We start from the raw sequence: 19,621 nt of genomic DNA, 5'->3' as shown, positions 1-19,621 counted from the left end.
CGCAAGTGTGTGTGCGCGCGCGCAAGTGTGTGTGTGCGCGCAAGTGTGTGTGTGCGTGTGCGTGTGCAAGTGTGCGTGTGCAAGTGTGCGTGTGCAAGTGTGCGTGTGCAAGTGTGCGTGTGCAAGTGTGCGTGTGCAAGTGTGCGCGTGCAAGTGTGCGCGTGCAAGTGTGTGTGTGTGTGCAAGTGTGTGTGTGTGTGTGTGTAAGTGTGCGTGTGTGTGTGTAAGTGTAAGTGTGTGTGTGTAAGTGTAAGTGTGCATGTGTGTGTGTGTGTGTGTGTAAGTGTGCGTGTGTGTGTGTGTGTGTAAGTGTGCGTGTGTGTGTGTGTGTGTAAGTGTGCGTGTGTGTGTGTGTGTGTGTAAGTGTGCGTGTGTGTAAGTGTGCATGTGCGTGTGTGTGAAAGTGTGCGTGTGTATGTGAAAGTGTGCGTGTGTGTGTGAAAGTGTGTGTGTGTGTGTGTGAAAGTGTGTGTGTGTGTGTGAAAGTGTGTGTGTGTGTGTGTGAAAGTGTGTGTGTGTGAAAGTGTGTGTGTGTGAAAGTGTGTGTGTGTGAAAGTGTGTGTGTGTGAAAGTGTGTGTGTGTGAGAGTGTGTGTGTGAAAGTGTGTGTGTGAAAGTGTGTGTGTGAAAGTGTGTGTGTGAAAGTGTGTGTGTGAAAGTGTGTGTGTGAAAGTGTGTGTGTGTGTGTGAAAGTGTGTGTGTGAAAGTGTGTGTGTGAAAGTGTGTGTGTGAAAGTGTGTGTGTGAAAGTGTGTGTGTGAAAGTGTGTGTGTGAAAGTGTGTGTGTGAAAGTGTGTGTGTGAAAGTGTTTGTGTGAAAGTGTGTGTGTGAAAGTGTGTGTGTGAAAGTGTGTGTGTGAAAGTGTGTGTGTCTAAGGTGTCAAACCGTATAAAAGTTATTTGGAGATTAAAAAGGGGCATAGCTAAAACGCCAAAACTGCTTTGGTAGTTAAGGGGGAAAAAGACCTGGACATGAAGTGGTTAAAGGACAACTGAAGCAGGAGGGAGATGAAGGCTGCCATATTTATTTCCTTATAAGCAATACCAGTTGCCTGGCTATCCTGCTGATCCTCTAATACTCTAATACTTTCAGCCATAAACCTTGAACAAGCATATGCAGATCAGGCGTTACTGACATTATTGATAGATCTGACTGGATTAGCTGCATGTTTGTTTTTGGTGTGATTAAGACACTATTGCAGCTATATAGATCAGCAGGGCTGTCAGGCAACGGATATTGTCTAAGAGGAAATAAATATGGCAGCCTTCATATTCTTCTTACTACAGTTGTCCTTTAAATAAGATGTTGCAACCCGAGTTTTAAAGCTTTCACACCCAATACTACTGGTTTGCAAAGTATACAATGATGACAGATTGTCCAAAACAGAAGTGCAAACAAAGTAATGGCTGTTCAGAATATAAGTCATTGGACAGACTATTCAGCACAGGCCTGAAATGTACAGTATAAAGAGTGTAACAATGGTAGCTGCAGATACCGCATGGCTTTCGCATGCAAGCACCAGATGCTGAAAGTGTTGCTTTGATCTGGCAGTATGTGCTGCCTGCTCTCATCCCCCATCTCCTCTTTACTCAATATTCAAGCCAAGCTTAAAAGTTAGAAGATTGACAAGTGCATTTTTTATCACTTCACAGAACTGCATGGTTGCTGCACATAGGAATGTTTTCTGAAGAACACTTCACAGAGAAACCCGAGACCATACTTTCCCATGGGGGGAGTATGAATAATTTTCACTGAATGCACTAGATACTATGAAAGTCTGTGTAGGCATAACAGAAGATTGTTACACATATTTAACGTTTATTATTTTCACTACCCTACACGCCTTTGTCAGAACAATTATGTTTATCATCACTGGACCCCTCAATGATTGGAAACCAGAGAAAATAGAATTCTGACACGTTAAAAGCTGAGCATCTTCTGTTTGTTTTTCTTGTCCTGTACCTGGTGTTATTTTTTTGGAGAAGTCTTTACAACAAACAACAGATGTAAGGGATTTATAAAGTCAAACAACACCGGCTGCTATGGATACTGTTTATAATGTAGGCAGCAGGCACAGGAGCACTTTGATATGAATATCTTAAAATCAAAGTAACCATAAATACCACTATTAGTCACTAATAGCAGGAGTCTAGTCAGGATTTTATTTCCCATCGATTATAGCAAAAGATAGTACTAATTTCCAATGTCTACCAACCATCTTTTCTTAGGCCTGGTGCACACCAAAACACGCTAGCAGATCCGCAAAATGCTAGCAGATTTTGAAACGCTTTTTCTTATTTTTCTGTAGCGTTTCAGCTAGCGTTTTGCGGTTTTGTGTAGCGGTTTTGGTGTAGTAGATTTCATATATTGTTACAGTAAAGCTGTTACTGAACAACTTCTAACAAAAACGCCGGCAAAACCGCTCTGAACAGGCGTTTTTCAGAGCGGTTTGCGTTTTTCCTATACTTAACATTGAGGCAGAAACGCATCCGCAATCCAAAAAATGCCTCACCCCGGGAGGATTCGTTTCTGCAAAACACCTCCCGCTCTGGTGTGAACCACCCCATTGAGATACATTGACCAAGCGTATCCGCAGCCGCAAGCGGCTGCAGAAACGCTGAAAAAGCCGCTCGGTGTGCACCAGCCCATAGAGATTACAAAAAGAACATCAAATGAATTTATGGTAAGGTCCTAGGAGTGGAGCATCATATGGATTATCTCCCTGATCTACTGTCTCCTCTTCTCACACAATTCCCAGTCTCTATCCACTAACAGAGGATACGATTGTATCCAATCTATAACCCAGTACGCTCCTGGTGACATCAGCAGGAACGAGGACACATCAACGCAGGCATAGTGGTTTTCAGACTTTAAAGTCTGAAATTCCAGAAGTGAACCGAAGGCGGGGTGGAGCATCAGTGAGTGGCTGCGCGGGCACAGGATGTCTGCGGGGGACCATTAGAAGCCCCGGGTAACTTCAACTCATTTTCCCCAACCCCCCTACAGCATTCCTTTAAGTCTCTCTGGAAATCTTAGGGCAAAGGTTTCTCTGTATTTATTTGCTAGCAGAGCAAAAGGAAATCCCCATCAATACGTTATGTTGTATTGTCTAGGGATTACTTACAAAGGTCACAGCCATTTCTTTTGCTGTAAATATTCCCAGGCCAGATCTGGAAATATAGCTTAGTGCAATTTAACATATCGATTGAAAAAATCTTGCTTTTGGAAAAAAAAAATCTTTGTTTGAAATAACAGATGTAACAAATGTCTCTCGGGTTAGAATCTTGATGCCCTTCAATATTGAAGCCCCATGGCTCCTGGCCATCATGGTTTTCACTAACTTGGGGCAACGCAGGATGGTGTTAAAAGCAGCTAAAAGTCCTTGGAGGTCCTTATCTGAGGTTCCTTCTGGTAACCATTTCCTTCAGTTTTTTTCTGACTCCTGTTCTCGTGAACATTAAGTTTGTACAGGACTTGTTAGATTAGAAGTAAATCTGATTATTGCACAATCCTGTACTAGACTATTTTCCTCCACTGTGTTTCTCAGTCACTTTTGGTCTGCCTGCAGCCTCATATTTCTGATCTTAATATTTGTTTCCATTTTCTTTAATGGAACACCTAAATCCACTTTTGTTGTCAGGCTATAGGCAGGGGTGTCGCTCTCTCAGATCCGGCAAGAAGAAAGGGGAGGAAGCTCAGACTGAGGAACTTCTGAATGGGCAGATCTGGCAAGACTGTTGCTTTGCCTTCCATGCTGTTCCTGACATGTTTCCAGCTCTTTACTGGGGCATATTTTCCCACATGGCACACCACTGGCAGGGCCCGGGGATTCAGCATATTAGCCTCTTTCTTTCTTACTATCCATTTGGCAGGGTAACTAACATTGCTTCAGTGGTGGCCTTAGTAGCACCACATTGCCTAGCAAACAGAGCCCCACAATCAATTCTTATTTTAGTCAGTCAAGCAATAACCCCATTCCCAAACTGTTAATTTTATCTAAATCGGCATGCTATGTGGAATTAAGATCACAAGAATGAGTGCCATAGACTAGCAGATTTACTAGAGATGGACAATGGACAGGAAGAGACATTCCCAATACAGGGATCGCCCCAATTTTACCCCATGTTGGCCGACATACACATAGTGGTGTACAGTATAGCTATCTGAATGTTTTCTGTTGAATTCTGGTTGTTCTCTGTGCTAGAAAACAGACAAGTATGTATCACATGAAGCTTTTCTTACAGCAAACTATGAACCCCTAAGGACTGTGCATGCTTTTTATTTACAGGTTGAGCTATTGCACAGAACAGCAATCTGTAGCATTTCTATCAATAAGTACCAGTGTAAAGTTAAATACATTTTGAAATCAATGAAATGTGCTTTTATGACCTCCTGAAGGATTACTACAAAGCTTCTATCTATTCATCGTATGCAGGTAAATATATACATTGCTACAATTCTAATAAACACTGCAGAATACTAATGGGGAATTTGTATCTCTTGTCATTTCATGTTCATCCAAACAGGCCAGCATTAGTAAGATCTCTTGTCTTACGCAAGAGCTTAAAGGATCTATGTCCTATTGCTAATTCATTAAGCCGCCCCGTTCTCCTGTCAGCTCAAGATCAATCAGAGGCTAATTCTACAGCAGAAGAGATGAGGAGAAGGGAGGTAAAGTATAAAAGGTATTATAGACATTAAAATGGGGAAATAGTTCTGATACATAAATACAAAGTGAACATCAGCAAAACCTCCTACAGAATTTCTATATGTAGAAGCAGGGGACGAGTCCTGCGTGGACGCGGGTGAACGGCGTCCACCCACTTATTCTTCAGAGTGAACGCCGTTCACCCTGGCTTGTGTGGAGGGGAGCAGAGCAGAGAAGGCGAGCTATGGGGACAGCGGGGATGGGCGACATCTCCCCCCCCCCATCCCTCACCTTCGTGCTCCCCTTCCTGCCTCTCCCCTCCGGTGTTTTGAAATGTCGGGCCCGGCAGCGAAAGTGGGCGGAGACTTTCCGCGTTCCAGTCGCAAGGGACGCTCCGCTCTGTGTGCGGCTGGAAGACCAGACTAGCCGCACACAGAGCGGAGGCGTCCCTTGCGGCTGGAACGAGGTAAGTCTCCGCCCACTTTCGCCGCCGGGCCCGACACTGCAAAACTCCAGAGGGGAGAGGCAGGAAGGGGAGCACGAAGGTGAGGGATGGGGGGGGGGGGAGATGTCCGCTCATCCCCGCTGTCCCCTCATCCCCGCTGTCCCCATAGCTCTCCTTCTCTGCGCTGCTCCCCTCCTGCTGGCTACCTGGGCACATATCCCCCTGCCTACATATACTGGGCACATATACACCTGGCTACATATACTGGGCACATATACACCTGGCTACATATACTGGGCACATATACACCTGGCTACATATACTGGGGACTACTATAGCCCTGACTACATATACTGGGCACATATACCCCTGGCTACATATACTGGGCATATATACCCCTGCCTACATATACTGGGCACATATACCCCTGGCTACATATACTGGGCATATATACCTCTCCCTACATATACTGGGCATATATACCCCTGACTACATATACTGGGCATATATACCCCTGACTACATATACTGGGCACATATACCTCTGGCTACATATACTGAGCACATATACCCCTGGCTATATATACTGGGCACATATACCCCTGGCTATATATACTGGGCACATATACCCATGGCTATATATACTGGGCACATATACCCCTGGCTACATATACTGGGCACATATACCCCTGGCTACATATACTGGGCACATATACCCCTGGCTACATATACTAGGCAACTATACCTCTGGCTACATATACTGGGGACTACTATACTCATGGCTACTTATACTGGGGACACCTATAGACCTGGCTACCTGGGGGTACCTATTTTGGGGGAACTGCTGTCAGATTATCTGCATTTTTGTGGAACCGCTGTTATGTATTTTGGGGAACAGCTGCCAGATTACGTGTATTTTGGGGAACTGCTGCCAGATTGTGTATGTTTGGGGGACCACTACTGCCAGATTATATGTCCTTTGGGTGTTACGTGTATTTTGGGTGATCCGCTGCCATGTTTCGCGTATTTTGGGGAACTGCTTCCAAATTATGTGTATGTTGGTGGAACCGCTGCTGCCACATTGTCTATTTTGGGGGAACCACTTCCATATTATCTGTATTTTGGAGGAACTTCTACCAGATTATGTGTCTTTTTGGTAAAATGCTGTCAGATTACATCTATTTTTGGGGGATACACTACGGCAGACCTTTTACATCACTGCTAAGGTCATGTATATTTGGCCCCACCCATGACCACGCCCACGGTGTGCTTGACCACGCCCATTTTTGGTGCACCGCGCAGAGGTTCTCCAAATGAGTCCACTCACTTCTTTTCCCAGGACTAGACCCCTGTGTATTAGATACTGTACATGCTGGGTATTCTGTCAACTTGAGGCAAAACCCAGCAATACATTTAAAAAGGAACTTTACTGAATAGAACTATGAGTAAACCTGCTTTTTTACAATATACATTTAAAAAATAATTACGTTAAAGCCATTGTTATATATTACCTCACCCAGATATACATTCTTTAATGCATCAGTGGTGCTGGTATCTTTACCACTAGCAGGGTGAATCACCATGTGTGATATTGCCCCTCCCCCATATACATGTACCAATATACAACAATATACAGATATGAGTCGATTTTCTGAAGCTGAAATCTGGATAAATGACATAAAAAAGGTTGTCCTGGATAATTACGTACTGCTTTGAGTTGTTACAGAGTGTACATTAAAAAATAGCGCCGCAAAAGAAAGAAAAAAAAATGGCGCAGGGTGATGCTGGTAATGGCATCTTGCTACTAAGGTTATTTAATGTTGTTCGAAATGTCCTGCAACATTAAATAACCTTTGTAAGATGTTATTACTGGTATTTATCGGGCACCATAATTTACTGCCACCTATGGCTTCACACTGCATGGAAACAGGCCTTCGGGGAATACCACGTTACTCTGCGGTATTCCCCATCTGGCCAAGCAGGAAGTTATGCTCACTTCCTGTTCGTCAATCAATGACGTGCACGGAAGCAGATTTCTAAAATACACTTCTGAACATACGCAAAGCAGATAACTGCGGTGGGTTTTTTAAAAGTATGCGCGTTACCATAGACTAACATGACTTCTGGCCCGATGCAGATCGCTGCAGGACCCACATGGTAATGTAGGTATTGAAGCACGTTAGATAGGGCACTTCCGGCGCAGCGTACTGCAACGTGGGGAGTGTGAACTCCCCCCATAGACTCATTACCCCGTGGTAACAGTGCAGCAATTTTACGCACCACATCGCCAGTGTGAAAGGGCCCTAAGGTTGTCTGGTCATTTGGCGTTGAGGTAAAAGTGTTGATCCCTTGATGTTCTCCAGCGGATAGAAATGACCATTAATACAGCTCCACCTGATGTGAAGCTATAATATTGTTTATTGTGAACTGGAGAAGTGTGGTGGCTTTGATACAAAGTAAGCATCATAGTAAGTTTTTTTTGTATGTCTATGCAGCAAGTAGGGGTTGCTGAGGGCGGGTTAAGGATGCAGGGCCTCGGATGAAGCCAGGAAGTAGTCACATTCACATGGTAGTGGACTCACAGTCCGGATACATACTGTAGTCTCACATTAATCTGAGCCTGTATGTATGGTTTACTCCAACAGAATGTTTGTGAACATTTGTGTGCTAAATGAATAGAGCAGCACTCCCACAAGGCAGCTAGTGTGACACTTGGGTGCACTTACTGTAAAGTAGTCCACTGCATCCTAATAATGTCTGTTATATGAAGCACAGTGGAAAGTATGTAGTTGACAGTTTCTGGCTCTGCTGCAAACACTCATCTGTTCCATCACAGTGGTGCTGTGTAGACATACTTGATATTAAAGTGATGTGAAGGGGTCTGCCCTGGAGTTCAACTTACTCACCAGGGTGAATGTTGAGCAAACCTCACCCTTAATGTGCCATCAGCAGCATAGTCAAAGTGTTGTTTTGCTCTTAATGGCATTGTTTGGATTTCTGGCTAAGGCACACAAATTTAGCAGGGAGAGTACTCTATGGGCATTACACTCACTTAGAAGTAATCTTTCCCTCTTTTCCCTCCATATCCCATGTAATTTCATCCACTAACAGCCGTTTCCTAACTTGCATCTCATTCGCTTTCAGCAGCAGACTTCATACTGATCCTTTACTGCTAAACAAGTACGTACTGGCAGAGGATGCACAGCGCACATCTATTTAGGCATACACAGGGCCGGATTTGTACTCTATCGCCCAAGGCCACAGTCTCCAGCCACCCCCTTCAGTATAGGTAGCGAGATGACCCCCCCCCCCTTCCCTCCAGTATAGGTAGCGAGATGACTCCCTCAATCCCTCCTTTTCCACCCCCATTCAGTATAGGTTAGCCAGTTTGCCTTCACACCACAGCAGCCATCAATGTCACTAATTTCTCCGCTCATCTCTTCCTTTCCATCTCCAATGCTGCCCAAGTCCATAGCCGCCAGCCACAATGCAAACGTGCACAGAGAGCAAGGTGGCCGCAGCACAGGCTGCTGGCAGCAAGGTACTGTGGTCAGGCGCTCGCCTGATCTCCCTGCATTGCAGTATTTGAAAGCTTGCAGCAGTTTAGCCTGCTGCTTTGGCGCCCTTGCTCCTGTGGTGCCCTAGGCCTTGGCCTAGGTGGCCTTGCCTTAAATCTGGCCCTGGGCATACATAGCATTGCTATATCACTGTAGGACCTTGTATGGATAGAATTGATTTTTTGAGAGTAGTAAGGAGCTGCTTGGAATTCCAATCTTTGATTTTAATTGGCAACAAATACAGATCAGTGAGATATCATTGATGTTAAGGTAGAAGCCATCTTTCCATTTTTATTATTGATGTTTTTTCATAAAGTTGGGGTTGTTTTTTGCAATGCCATCACTGTTGTGCAATATACCAGCTTTCTCTAATGTTTTCATATCCAGAATTCTCTTTTCTGGTTGCACCACAACACACTGATATATTATTGAATAATATATTCCAATCTGCCACACTTCCCCCCCCCCCCCCCTCATCTCACAGTAGCACAGTGGTGTAGTGGTTAGCACTCTTGCCTTGCAATGCTGAGACCCCGGTTCAAATCCCAGCCAGGGCGCTATCTGCATGGAGTTTGTATGTTCTATCCACATCTTGGTGGGTTTCCTCTAGGCACTCTGGTTTCCTCCAACATAACCAAAACGTATAGATAAGTTAATTGGCTTCCCCCTAAATTGTCTCTAAACTACGAAACATACACTACATGATGCATACACAGACGTAGGACTATGAACGTGAGCGGGGTCGCGATCATCATGGGCGACCAGCGGAACAGCGGGGACCACCAGAGCTGCGGCAAGGGTCTCAGACGGCTGTGCGGGGCTGGACGAAGCCCCAGGTGAGTAAAAAAAAATAGATTTTAGTGTTGGCTTCGGAAGTCCTTTAAAAGGGAACATGAAGTGAGGGGGATATGGAGACTGCCATATTTATTTCCTTTTGACCAACACCAATTGCCTGGCAGTGTTGCTGATCTTTCGTGCATCAGTAGTGTCTAAATCACATACCTGAAGCACCCGATTTGCATGCTTGTTAAGATCTATAGCTAAAAGTATTAAAATAAGAGGAATATCCAAGCAATGGGAATTCTTTAAAAGAAAATAAATGTCAGTCTCCATATGCCTCTCATTTCAGGGTTTTTTTTCCCCCAGCTGTTGCATAATCTGGTAAGAGGGAGAAGTGTAAACTGTGCTAAAAGTGTGCTCATCTCTAAATGTGTGATGCAGACATGCTTGCACTAAGCCAGTGCACATTTCAGGTCCGTTAAGATAATGACATCAAAATGTGACACACAAGGTTTGTTAACCCTCTGGGTGATACAATTACATCGCCCAGGAGGGGGTGCAGCACTTTTTTTTTAAATTTTTTAAATCATGTAGCGAGCCCTGGGCTTGCTACATGATAGCCACTGCGCAGCGGCATCCCCCCACCCTTCGGCGATTAGAGTAAGCAGGAGATCCCGTTCAGAATGGGATTTCCTGCTGGGCTTACCTGGTCGCCATGGCGGGATGACGTCACCAACGTCATGGACGTCGTGACGTCAGAGGGAGTCCCGATCCACCCCTCAGCGCTGCCTGGCACTGATTGGCCAGGCTGCGCAAGGGGTCGGGGAGGGGGGGCTGCGCGGCACGGCAGCTAGCGGCGGATCGGCGGCTAGCGGCGGCGATCAGAAGTTACACGCAGGTAGCAAAGTGCTAGCTGCGTGTAACAAAAAAAAATATGCTAATCGGCCCACAAGGGCCTGAGAACTCCTCCTGCGCGACATACCCCAAGCTCAGCTCGGGATTATCGCCCAGGAGGTTAAGGCAATGTCACTTTTCCATGTTACGTGGATTTGCTTTGACAACCTGACGCGGAGTGTGAAAAGGTCAGTGTGGTGCCCCTAAGGTAGAGGTGTGATGGCTTCTAATAGAATTGTGTTCTTACAGGTTCTCTAGTATGCCTGTTTGTTTTGGAAGTGACTGAACGATCCCATTGTATAGAATAAATTGACTAGAAAGATTCTTGCCGCATCTCACATGCTCTGCCAGTCTCTATGACGGCAGAGTCATGTGAGCCGGTCAGGAGCCGATTTCATTGGCTCCTGGCCCTGTCTTTCAATGTAAGCCATTCCCATTGGCTTACATAAAAAATACAAGGTCAGGAGCCTATTAAAGCGGCTCCTGACTGGCTCACATGACTCTGCCGTCATAGAGACGGCAGAGTCTATGTCCTGGGGGTCCCGGCGAGCGGGGATGAAAATTGAACATGCGTGTTTTGTACTTTGGTCAGATTTTTGATATGTTACAATCAGTCAGAATCAGAGAAAAATATTGCAATTCTTGAATTGAACAAATATTTAAAAAATGTATGGTGTGTGGCCACCTTAACCACTTGAGGACCCACCCTTTACCCCCCCTTAAGGACCAGCACTGTGTTGAGTGATCTGTGCTGGGTGGGCTCTGCAGCCCCCAGCACAGATCATGTAGCAGGCAGAGAGATCAGATCACCCCCCTTTTTTCCCCACTAGGGGGATGATGTGCTGGGGGGGGTCCGATCTCTCCTGCCTGCATGTTGCTGGCGGGGGGGGGGGGCACCTCAAAGCCCACCTCCGCGGCGAAATTCCCCCCTCCCTCTCCTACCTGCTCCCCCCCGGAGATCAGGGCTGCACAGGACGCTATCCGTCCTGTGCAGCCAGTGACAGGACGTCCCCTGTCACATGGCGGCGATCCCCGGCCGCTGATTGGCCGGGGATCGCCGATCTGCCTTACGGCGCTGCTGCGCAGCAGCGCCATACAATGTAAACAAAGCGGATTATTTCCGCTTGTGTTTACATTTAGCCTGCGAGCCGCCATCGGCGGCCCGCAGGCTATTCACGGAGCCCCCCGCCGTGAATTGACAGGAAGCAGCCGCTCGCGCGAGCGGCTGCTTCCTGATTAATCAGCCTGCAGCTGGCGACGCAATACTGCGTCGCTGGTCCTGCAGCTGCCACTTTGCCGACGCGCGGTATGAGTGCGCGGTCGGCAAGTGGTTAATGCATATCTCCTGACTACACCAGGATCTGAGTCGTTCATGTGAAAAGATCAACACAGTCAGGACACCTGACATACTTGTTAGAGGTAAATAAAAAAAAAAATGCATAGAGTCAGTACTATAGCCAGGAAACCAGCATTTTCAAAAAGAGATTATTAGCTATAGTCACACAACACAAACTCTAAAATAGTAAACCGTGAAGTTGAAGGATGATCATGAAAGCCATGGCATTGGCATACCTGGGAGCAGAGCCGGGACAAGGTCCACCAGCACCCAAGGCAAAGACACCAAAGTGCGCAGCTCCATCCCCATACCCCCCAACTTTTTGAGACGAGAAAGACGGAAACTTAAGCCCTGCCCCTGCCACACCCCTCATGCCCCTATCACACCCCTAGTCACGCATACCATAAAGATTTCATAAGAAACATATGTTTTTTAATTCAAACCACACTGGTCCTTTCTATCCTGGTTCATTTTCCTTCATATTAACTTTTTAAATTAGTAATATATCAATTTAAAGGATAGGAATACATTTTAGTGTCAAACATTTTTTAGTAGATATATAAATATTTACATAGAAAGAGGGACAAAGTCCTGAAAGAGGGATAAATCAGGAGGAAAGAGGGACAGAGGGTCAGGGCTCCCAAAGAGGGACTGTCCCTCCAAAAGAGGGACAATTGGGAGCTATGCATCCCTCCCACCCCAGCCGTCACACACTGATTGCTATTAGACTAAGAGGTGCCCCAGGGCCCTCAACACCTTAATCTCTAGTTATCTGGCTTTCAGTCACTGCCACGTATCCCCTTTTCTTATTTCTCTCTGTTGTAAACACAGTAAGGGAATGATAGCTGCGTGAGTTGTGCGCCCCCTCCTACACTGCATCCTGAGGCCAGGGTCTCTCTCGCCTCTGCCTCGGCCCGGCACTGCCTGGGAGGAAGTCAGAAAAGGCAGTACTGGCATCATGAGTAAATCAACTTTACTGTTTGAATTTAACATTGATTATTATTATTATTATTATTATTATTATTATTATTATTATTATTATTAATAATATTATTATTATGACCAATTAAATTCTAATTTTATTACAATTAAACTGATATCAATGCAATTCATACATGCAGGGGTGCCCACACTGACTCGCAAGCTACTTTGAAAATTAGCAAGCTCGAGAGAGCTACCACCATATAAAATAACCAGGTATAGGTGGCCACAATATAAGTAGCCAAGCATAGGTGCCCCCAGTATAGGTTAGCGAGGCATAAGTGCCCCCATATAGGTATCTAGACATAGATGCTCCCCCAAATAGGTAGCTAGGCATAGGTGCTCCCTCTCCCTCCACCACATTGTCACCCCCATTGCTGGCATTGAGACCTCAGATTAGAGACAACCTGCAGTGGAGAAGAGAGCGGTGGGTAACAGCACCTACACAGGAAAAGCACTTCCTGTATAAGCACCATTACCCAACACTGTCCTCTCCACTGCGGGTCGCTTCTTATCTGAGGTCTCAGTGCTCCAGGCACTCAGCAGCTATGAGGGGGATCCTGAATGTGATGGAGGAGAGTGGCGGCTGGGGAGGAAGAGGGGCGGGCTGGACGCGGCTTTCACTTGCTGCGCCTCTCCTGATTGGCTGTGTACTGCTCTGCATAGGGTAGCATAGCAGCACAATTAGATGGTATGCTGGCGCTGCATAGTCAGCATCTGGAGTATTTTAAATGCCGACCGAGATCTACCCAGCAGTCCTGTGGGATCTACTGGTAGATTGCGATCAACGCAATGGGCACCCTGGTATTATACTATAACACACAAATTAAATATATTCCCAGCTGAACTACAGGGCCATCATCCTCTCCCCTGGCTTCATTGACATAAGTCAGCGATTTGGGAAAGCATGCAGGGTTTCAGTATTTGCACATATATCAGGTCTGTGACAAGTCAGTGACTCACTACTAAGCATCATCTCCAGAACAAGGGAGACCTCTCTGAAACCAAAAAAAATGGAATCCTGAAGAAAAAAAATTGTATTTAAAAATGTGCTTAATAAGTTAGACAGACAAGACAAATAACATTTATATTGCACCTTTCTCCTGGTGGACTCAAAACGCTTGAGCTGCAGCCACTAGAGCACTACTGCACTCAGTAGGCAATAGCAGTGTTATGGCCCATACTCTCGGGCAACTTTTTGGCATGTCGCTAGCACACGGGAGCGTGTGCGCGACATGCCGGCAACATGCCAGGTCCCTCCGCATACACACGGTGGAGGGACCTGGCAACTGATGTGGCGGAAACTGTCGCTGTTGTCCCTCCCCCCGCTGGAAGCGCCGTCTATTGGCAATTATGTTGCTGTCGCTAGTCCGTGTACTCACGCGGACTAGCGACAGTTGCGGCGGCGACTGTCGCCAGGCGATTGACCGCGCCAATCGCCTGGCGACATCAGCGACGGGCGACAGTTCGTGGTGCGCGCCAACGCCGCATACTCAGGGGCATGTTGCGGCGACAATTGTAGCCCGTGAGTATGGGCCATTAGGGTCTAGCCCAGTGATCTGCAAATGTGGCTCTACAGCTGTTAAGGAACTACAAGTCCCACAATGCATTGCAGGAGTCTGACAGCCACAGTAGTGATTTATAAAGGCAAATGTATTGTGGGACTTGGCTCTCCAGCTGTTGAGGAACTACAAGCTTGCAGATCACTGGTCTAGCCCAAGGACTCTTTACTGAATAGGTGCTGGCTTACTGAACAGCTGAGATTCAAACCAAGGTCTCCTGTGTCAGAGGCAGAGCCCTTAACCATTACACTAAATGATTGTGAAGATAAAATATGTGATTCAGGTTTGCTCACTGTATATTTATTTGATTTTTTTTTTTTGGGGGGGGGGGGGGGGGGGGGGTCAGTGGGTTTTAAAATTCATGTGTAAAAATCCCAGATGCATAGCAGGTGCTTAGCTCATCAGAAATATTTGTTCTGCTTTCAACTGTCCATTTTACAGCGCTGATTCACAAATGAAAAAAAAAGTGTCTAGTTGCTATAGGCAACAAGCACAAGAATGCTCTCCACACACTACTGAGCCGAGTTACAGCTTTAGCTCTCCAACTAGAAGAGCTGTGCTTTGTTAATGGAAGGCCAGCGCTCACTAATTCTTTCACAATATAACATGGATGATGGGCATTGGGAACAGCTCCCCAGTAAAGGATGTGGCAGGCAAAACAGAGACTGTACAGAACAAGTCATTTTGTATACAATATTTATTCTATATACCAATTTATGCAAATTGGAGCCGTAAACTTTGGAGGCCTCTTAGAGAAGTTACCAATAGCAAGCAGAATCCTTGTGCCATTTGTCCAATGATAACTGGCTATATGCAACTGCTCTACTTTCCTTGAGATCTCCTTGTTCTCACCTTGCTTATCAACACCGCATTTGGAACCAGCAACAAGCAAGTTTTTTAGGTTGAAAAAAAAAACAAAAAAAAAACACGACATCAGACTTAAACCATGTTAAAAAAAATAAACCAAATTTCGCTGGTGGAAATGTTAAAGCCTCTTGAGTCTTGAAAAGAACTGATCAATTTTCTATTAAGATAGAAACATTTATATCCAATTCCATAAGGTAGTCAGATAAAATCTCTGGATAAACATTCTATTTTTCTGTTTTTCACAAGCTTTTTGCAGCGACCTTAAGGTGAACAACTTTCACTCAAATCCCTGTAACATTTATTAAATATTTATACAAGATGTCCTTATTCCTTCTCATCTCAAGCGTAGTACAACTACAACCTTAACAGGTCTACGCATTACATTGTGGCAGACTTGCTTGAAAACTCACCACTGCTCCCTTCTCCTGGGTGCCTGTGTGTCCCTTTCCTGCCCCATCTGTCCTGATGTTGGCACATGTGCAGTGTGCGGGCAAACAATATTGGCTGCCAGGCTGTTGGATGTATCCAACCTGCCCACTGCACTTATTCAGAGTGCGGTAGGGTGGGGAAAGGGTAAGGGCATTTGTGGTAGTAGGCCTGCACAATGTGAATAGCATGGTCATAAACAGAAGATTTATTGCATGCAAGTATGCATTTTCAATGTAAGCACCGCCCTCTTCTGCATCAGTACTCAATTGCCAAGAATCGGACATGGATTTTAAATAATGCACTACTCTAACTTAAAGGACACCTGAAGTGAGACGGATGTGAAAGCTGCCATATTTATTCCCTTTTCAACAATAGCAGTTGCTTGGCAGTCCTGCTGATTCTCTGTCTATAATACTTTTAGCCATAGACCCTGAACAAACATGCAGATCATAGGTTTCTGACAAAAATCTGACAAGATTAGCTACATTCTTGTATCATATGTGGGATTCGGACACTACTGAAGCCAAAGAGATCAGCAGGACTGCCGGGTAACTGGTATTGTTTAAAAGGAAATAAATATGGCAGCCTCCGTATACCTCTTGCTTCAGGTTCCCTTTAATAGCTTTTATTAATGCACCCTCCCCAGTTCCAGGATGGGAATTTTTTTTTTTAGGGTTTTTTTTTTTGTAATGGATGACAAAGGCACTGAGAAGTCCTTTGCCAATTGCTAACCAATTCTTAGGGTCTTTAAAGGACAACTGTAGTGAGAGGGATACGGAGGCTGCCATACATTTATTTCCTTTTGAGCAATACCAGTTGCCTGGCTTTCCTGCTGATCCTCTGCCTCTAATACTTTCAGCCATAGACCCTGAACAAGCATGCAGCAGATCAGGCGTTAGACATTGTTGATCTGACAAGGTTAGCTGCATGTTCGTTTCTGGTGTTATTCAAACACTGCTGCAGCCAAATAGTTCAGCAGGAATGTCAGGCAACTGGTATTGTTCAAATGGAAACCAATATGGCAGCCTCCATTTACCTCTCAGTACAGTTGTCCTTTAAATGAACAGTATAAAAGTGTGATAAGATTCTGAGCCCCAGGTTTATTTCCCAGCAGGGATACTGCCTGCACAGAATAACTAAAAGACGAGGAGCGGTCCAAAAACAATAAAATTACTTTTTACTATTACTATAGTATTTAAGTGTGTGTGTGTGTGGTGTGTGTGTGTGTGTGTGGTGTGTGTGTGGTGTGTGTGTGGTGTGTGTGTGGTGTGTGTGTGGTGTGTGTGTGGTGTGTGTGTGGTGTGTGTGTTGTGTGTGTGTTGTGTGTGTGGTGTGTGTGTGGTGTGTGTGGTGTGTGTGTGGTGTGTGTGTGGTGGGTGTGTGGTGGGTGTGTGGTGGGTGTGTGGTGGGTGTGTGGTGGGTGTGTGGTGGGTGTGTGGTGGGTGGTGGGTGTGTGGTGGGTGTGTGGTGGGTGTGTGGTGGGTGTGTGGTGGGTGTGGTGTGTGGTGTGTGGTGTGTGGTGTGTGGTGTGTGTGTGTTGTGTGTGTGTGACCACACCAGGAGTAATCCACGAATCCCAGCAGGAACCAGTTTTTCGCACATGTACAGGCGGTGATTATTTGGCGGAACCCAGGTTTATGAGTATCCTCCATTCATTGATACATTCATGCTGAATGTAAACGTCTATACCGTACTATATTCGGCTCTCTGTGTATCCGGTGGGGGTTTTGTTTTCTTTTTTGGAAGGTTACATGTATCTCATAAATATTTCCAGCGCTGCGTAATATGTTGGCGCTTTATAAATACAATAAATAATAATAATAATAATAATAATATCTACTCACATTGTCTGTGTTCAGTTTGTATATTTTCTCCAGGTACTAAGGTGGCTGGATAGTGTACTGGTTAAAGGCTCTACCTCTGACACAGGAGACCAGGATGCGAATATCTGCTCTTCCTATTTAGTAAGCCAGCATCTAGACTCTCTAACACTGCTACTGCCTTTAGAGCACGTCCTAGTAGCTGCAGCTCTGGCGCTTTGAGTCCGCCAGAAGAAAAGCGCAATATAAATGTTATTTGTCTTGTTGCTATGGTTTCCTTTCACATCCTAAAATACAAAAATGTACTCACCTCGGGAGGGGGAAGCCTCCAGATCCTATTGAGGCTTCCCCAGTCCTCCTGTTTCCCACGGCGGTCTTGCTGTGACCCTCCGAAGAGCGGGGATGTAAATACTTACCTTCCCGGCTCCAGCGCAGGTGCAGTATCGGCTCTCCGCTCAAAGATAGGCGGAAATAGCCAATCGCTGTCGGTCCACTCCACTGAGCAGGCACAAGTCTCCTGTGCCTGGGTAGTAGAGCGGACCTGACAAATCGGCTATTTCCGCCTATCTCCGTGCTGAGAGCCGCAACAGCACCCCCGTTGGAGCCAGGGAAAGTAAATCTATCAAGCCTTGTCAGACTTGTCGAGCCCGGATTGTGGGGCGCTTTGGGGAGCCAACGCTGGATTGCCTGCAGCTACAGGGATGGAGGAAACCTCATTGGGACCCTGAGGCTTCCCCCTCCCGAGGTAAGTTACCCCCGGGGACGTTTTTCTTTTTATTACAGAGTCTCTTTAAAGCAGTATAAAACCCTGACATAAGGTTCAATATAAACCTGTTTTCCTACTTTGTATATGCCATACGGTTCTCATATCTGCTTTTGTGCATAAGTATTATTATTCATTTAGAAATTAAAAGTTCCCAAAGTACACTTTTTTTGCTCTGAGAGCGGACTTTGCATTTTATTCATAACATGTGTTTTCATATTGCAATGTGTGCAGAAATGCTTTTTGAGTGCCTGTCTGTGTTAAGGAAAGTCTGCAGTGTCAGAGAAATGTTTACTTAATTGTATCAAGTGAGGAATGTAAACACAAGATAACATTATCTCCAGTTCGGATGTGTCCAGCTTTCCTGGCAGCGAGCTTATAAGTCCTGTGTTTAACCCTTTGAATGCTGTTTTAGTAAAAAAAGAAATGGTGGCAGTATAGAATATGCTGTAAATCTTTTAGAGCAAAGAAGAAATGCTGGGTTTCATTCTGCTTTAACATATGATTACTAAACATCCAACGTGGATACCTGCCTTTAGTTAAGGTGCCACTTATGAAGCATTGTGCATTTTCTTTTTCTCAGTTTTCTTTATGCTACACTGAGTATGACTATCTTCATCTTTTTTCCTCATACAAAAAATTTCATAAAAAGAAAGTTAAAAAAAAATAAAAATATATAGCCACAGCAAGAGATACAGTTTCAACCAATAAAATACAATGCCAACGTGGCATCAATGGACTGAACGGATTTGACAAAGCAGACTTTCAAGGTGAAGAGGCTTGTTATTTTCTTATTAATTATTATATTAATTGAAGTAGAAATATGCTGAGAGATGTTCCACCTTGACCAATCACATTTCTACTTGAAAGCAATATTTAAAGTAGTTCCTTCTTTCTGACACATTTGTTAAATGAAGGCAAATCATCTTCTGTGATTTAATTTGCATGCCTTATATAAATGTAGTGCTCAGTGTACAGTGCACTGCAGCAATCCAGATGCTTGGAATAATTCATGGAAGAAATGAATGGATCTTAAAAAATAAATACAATTCTAAAGGAGCTTCAGCCCACCAATGGAGAAGAAAATGATGAGCAATCCGATTAGGTTGAAAGAATAGTTCCAAAATTCAGATCGTCGGAACAATTAACTGTACCCAATGTGATAGATTGTACATTTGATCGTTCGGGAGATTGTACTATTAATGTTAACTTTCCAATTTGAAAGTGGCACTTTAACAGCCCCATTTTACCGTATCAAATGGGTCAAAAAGATGGACCCAACTTTTAAAGACTTACGACTGCTGCCCAATACAATCATTTATTTCACATGAGGTGACAGTCAGCAATCCAATGGTCTCATGAAGGTGACCCTTCTCAGGGGAACACTATTCAGCCATACTGGATTTTGTTTGGCGGGCTCCTATACTCCCGCTCTACTGGTGATCCCTAGCCCCTAACCCCCTATCCTACCTCAATATGAGGCCAGGTTCAAAGTGGGCATTTTGTTGCTTTTCCTGTAACGGCAGAAACACAATGGAATAG

The 19,621-nt window shown here is 45.0% G+C and overlaps 1 protein-coding gene across 14 annotated transcripts in view; it reads right to left on the bottom strand.

Annotated features, from left to right (window-relative positions):
• PLCH2 (phospholipase C eta 2) overlaps window positions 1-19,621 on the bottom strand; it is a 1,280,386-nt gene that overhangs the window by 358,924 nt on the left and 901,841 nt on the right. The gene's annotated exons all lie outside the window — the stretch shown is intronic.

The sequence above is a fragment of the Hyperolius riggenbachi genome, chromosome 6, assembly GCF_040937935.1.
Source record: "Hyperolius riggenbachi isolate aHypRig1 chromosome 6, aHypRig1.pri, whole genome shotgun sequence".
Classification (NCBI taxonomy): Eukaryota; Metazoa; Chordata; class Amphibia; order Anura; family Hyperoliidae; genus Hyperolius; species Hyperolius riggenbachi.
This window is presented reverse-complemented; position numbering and strand designations above follow the sequence as displayed.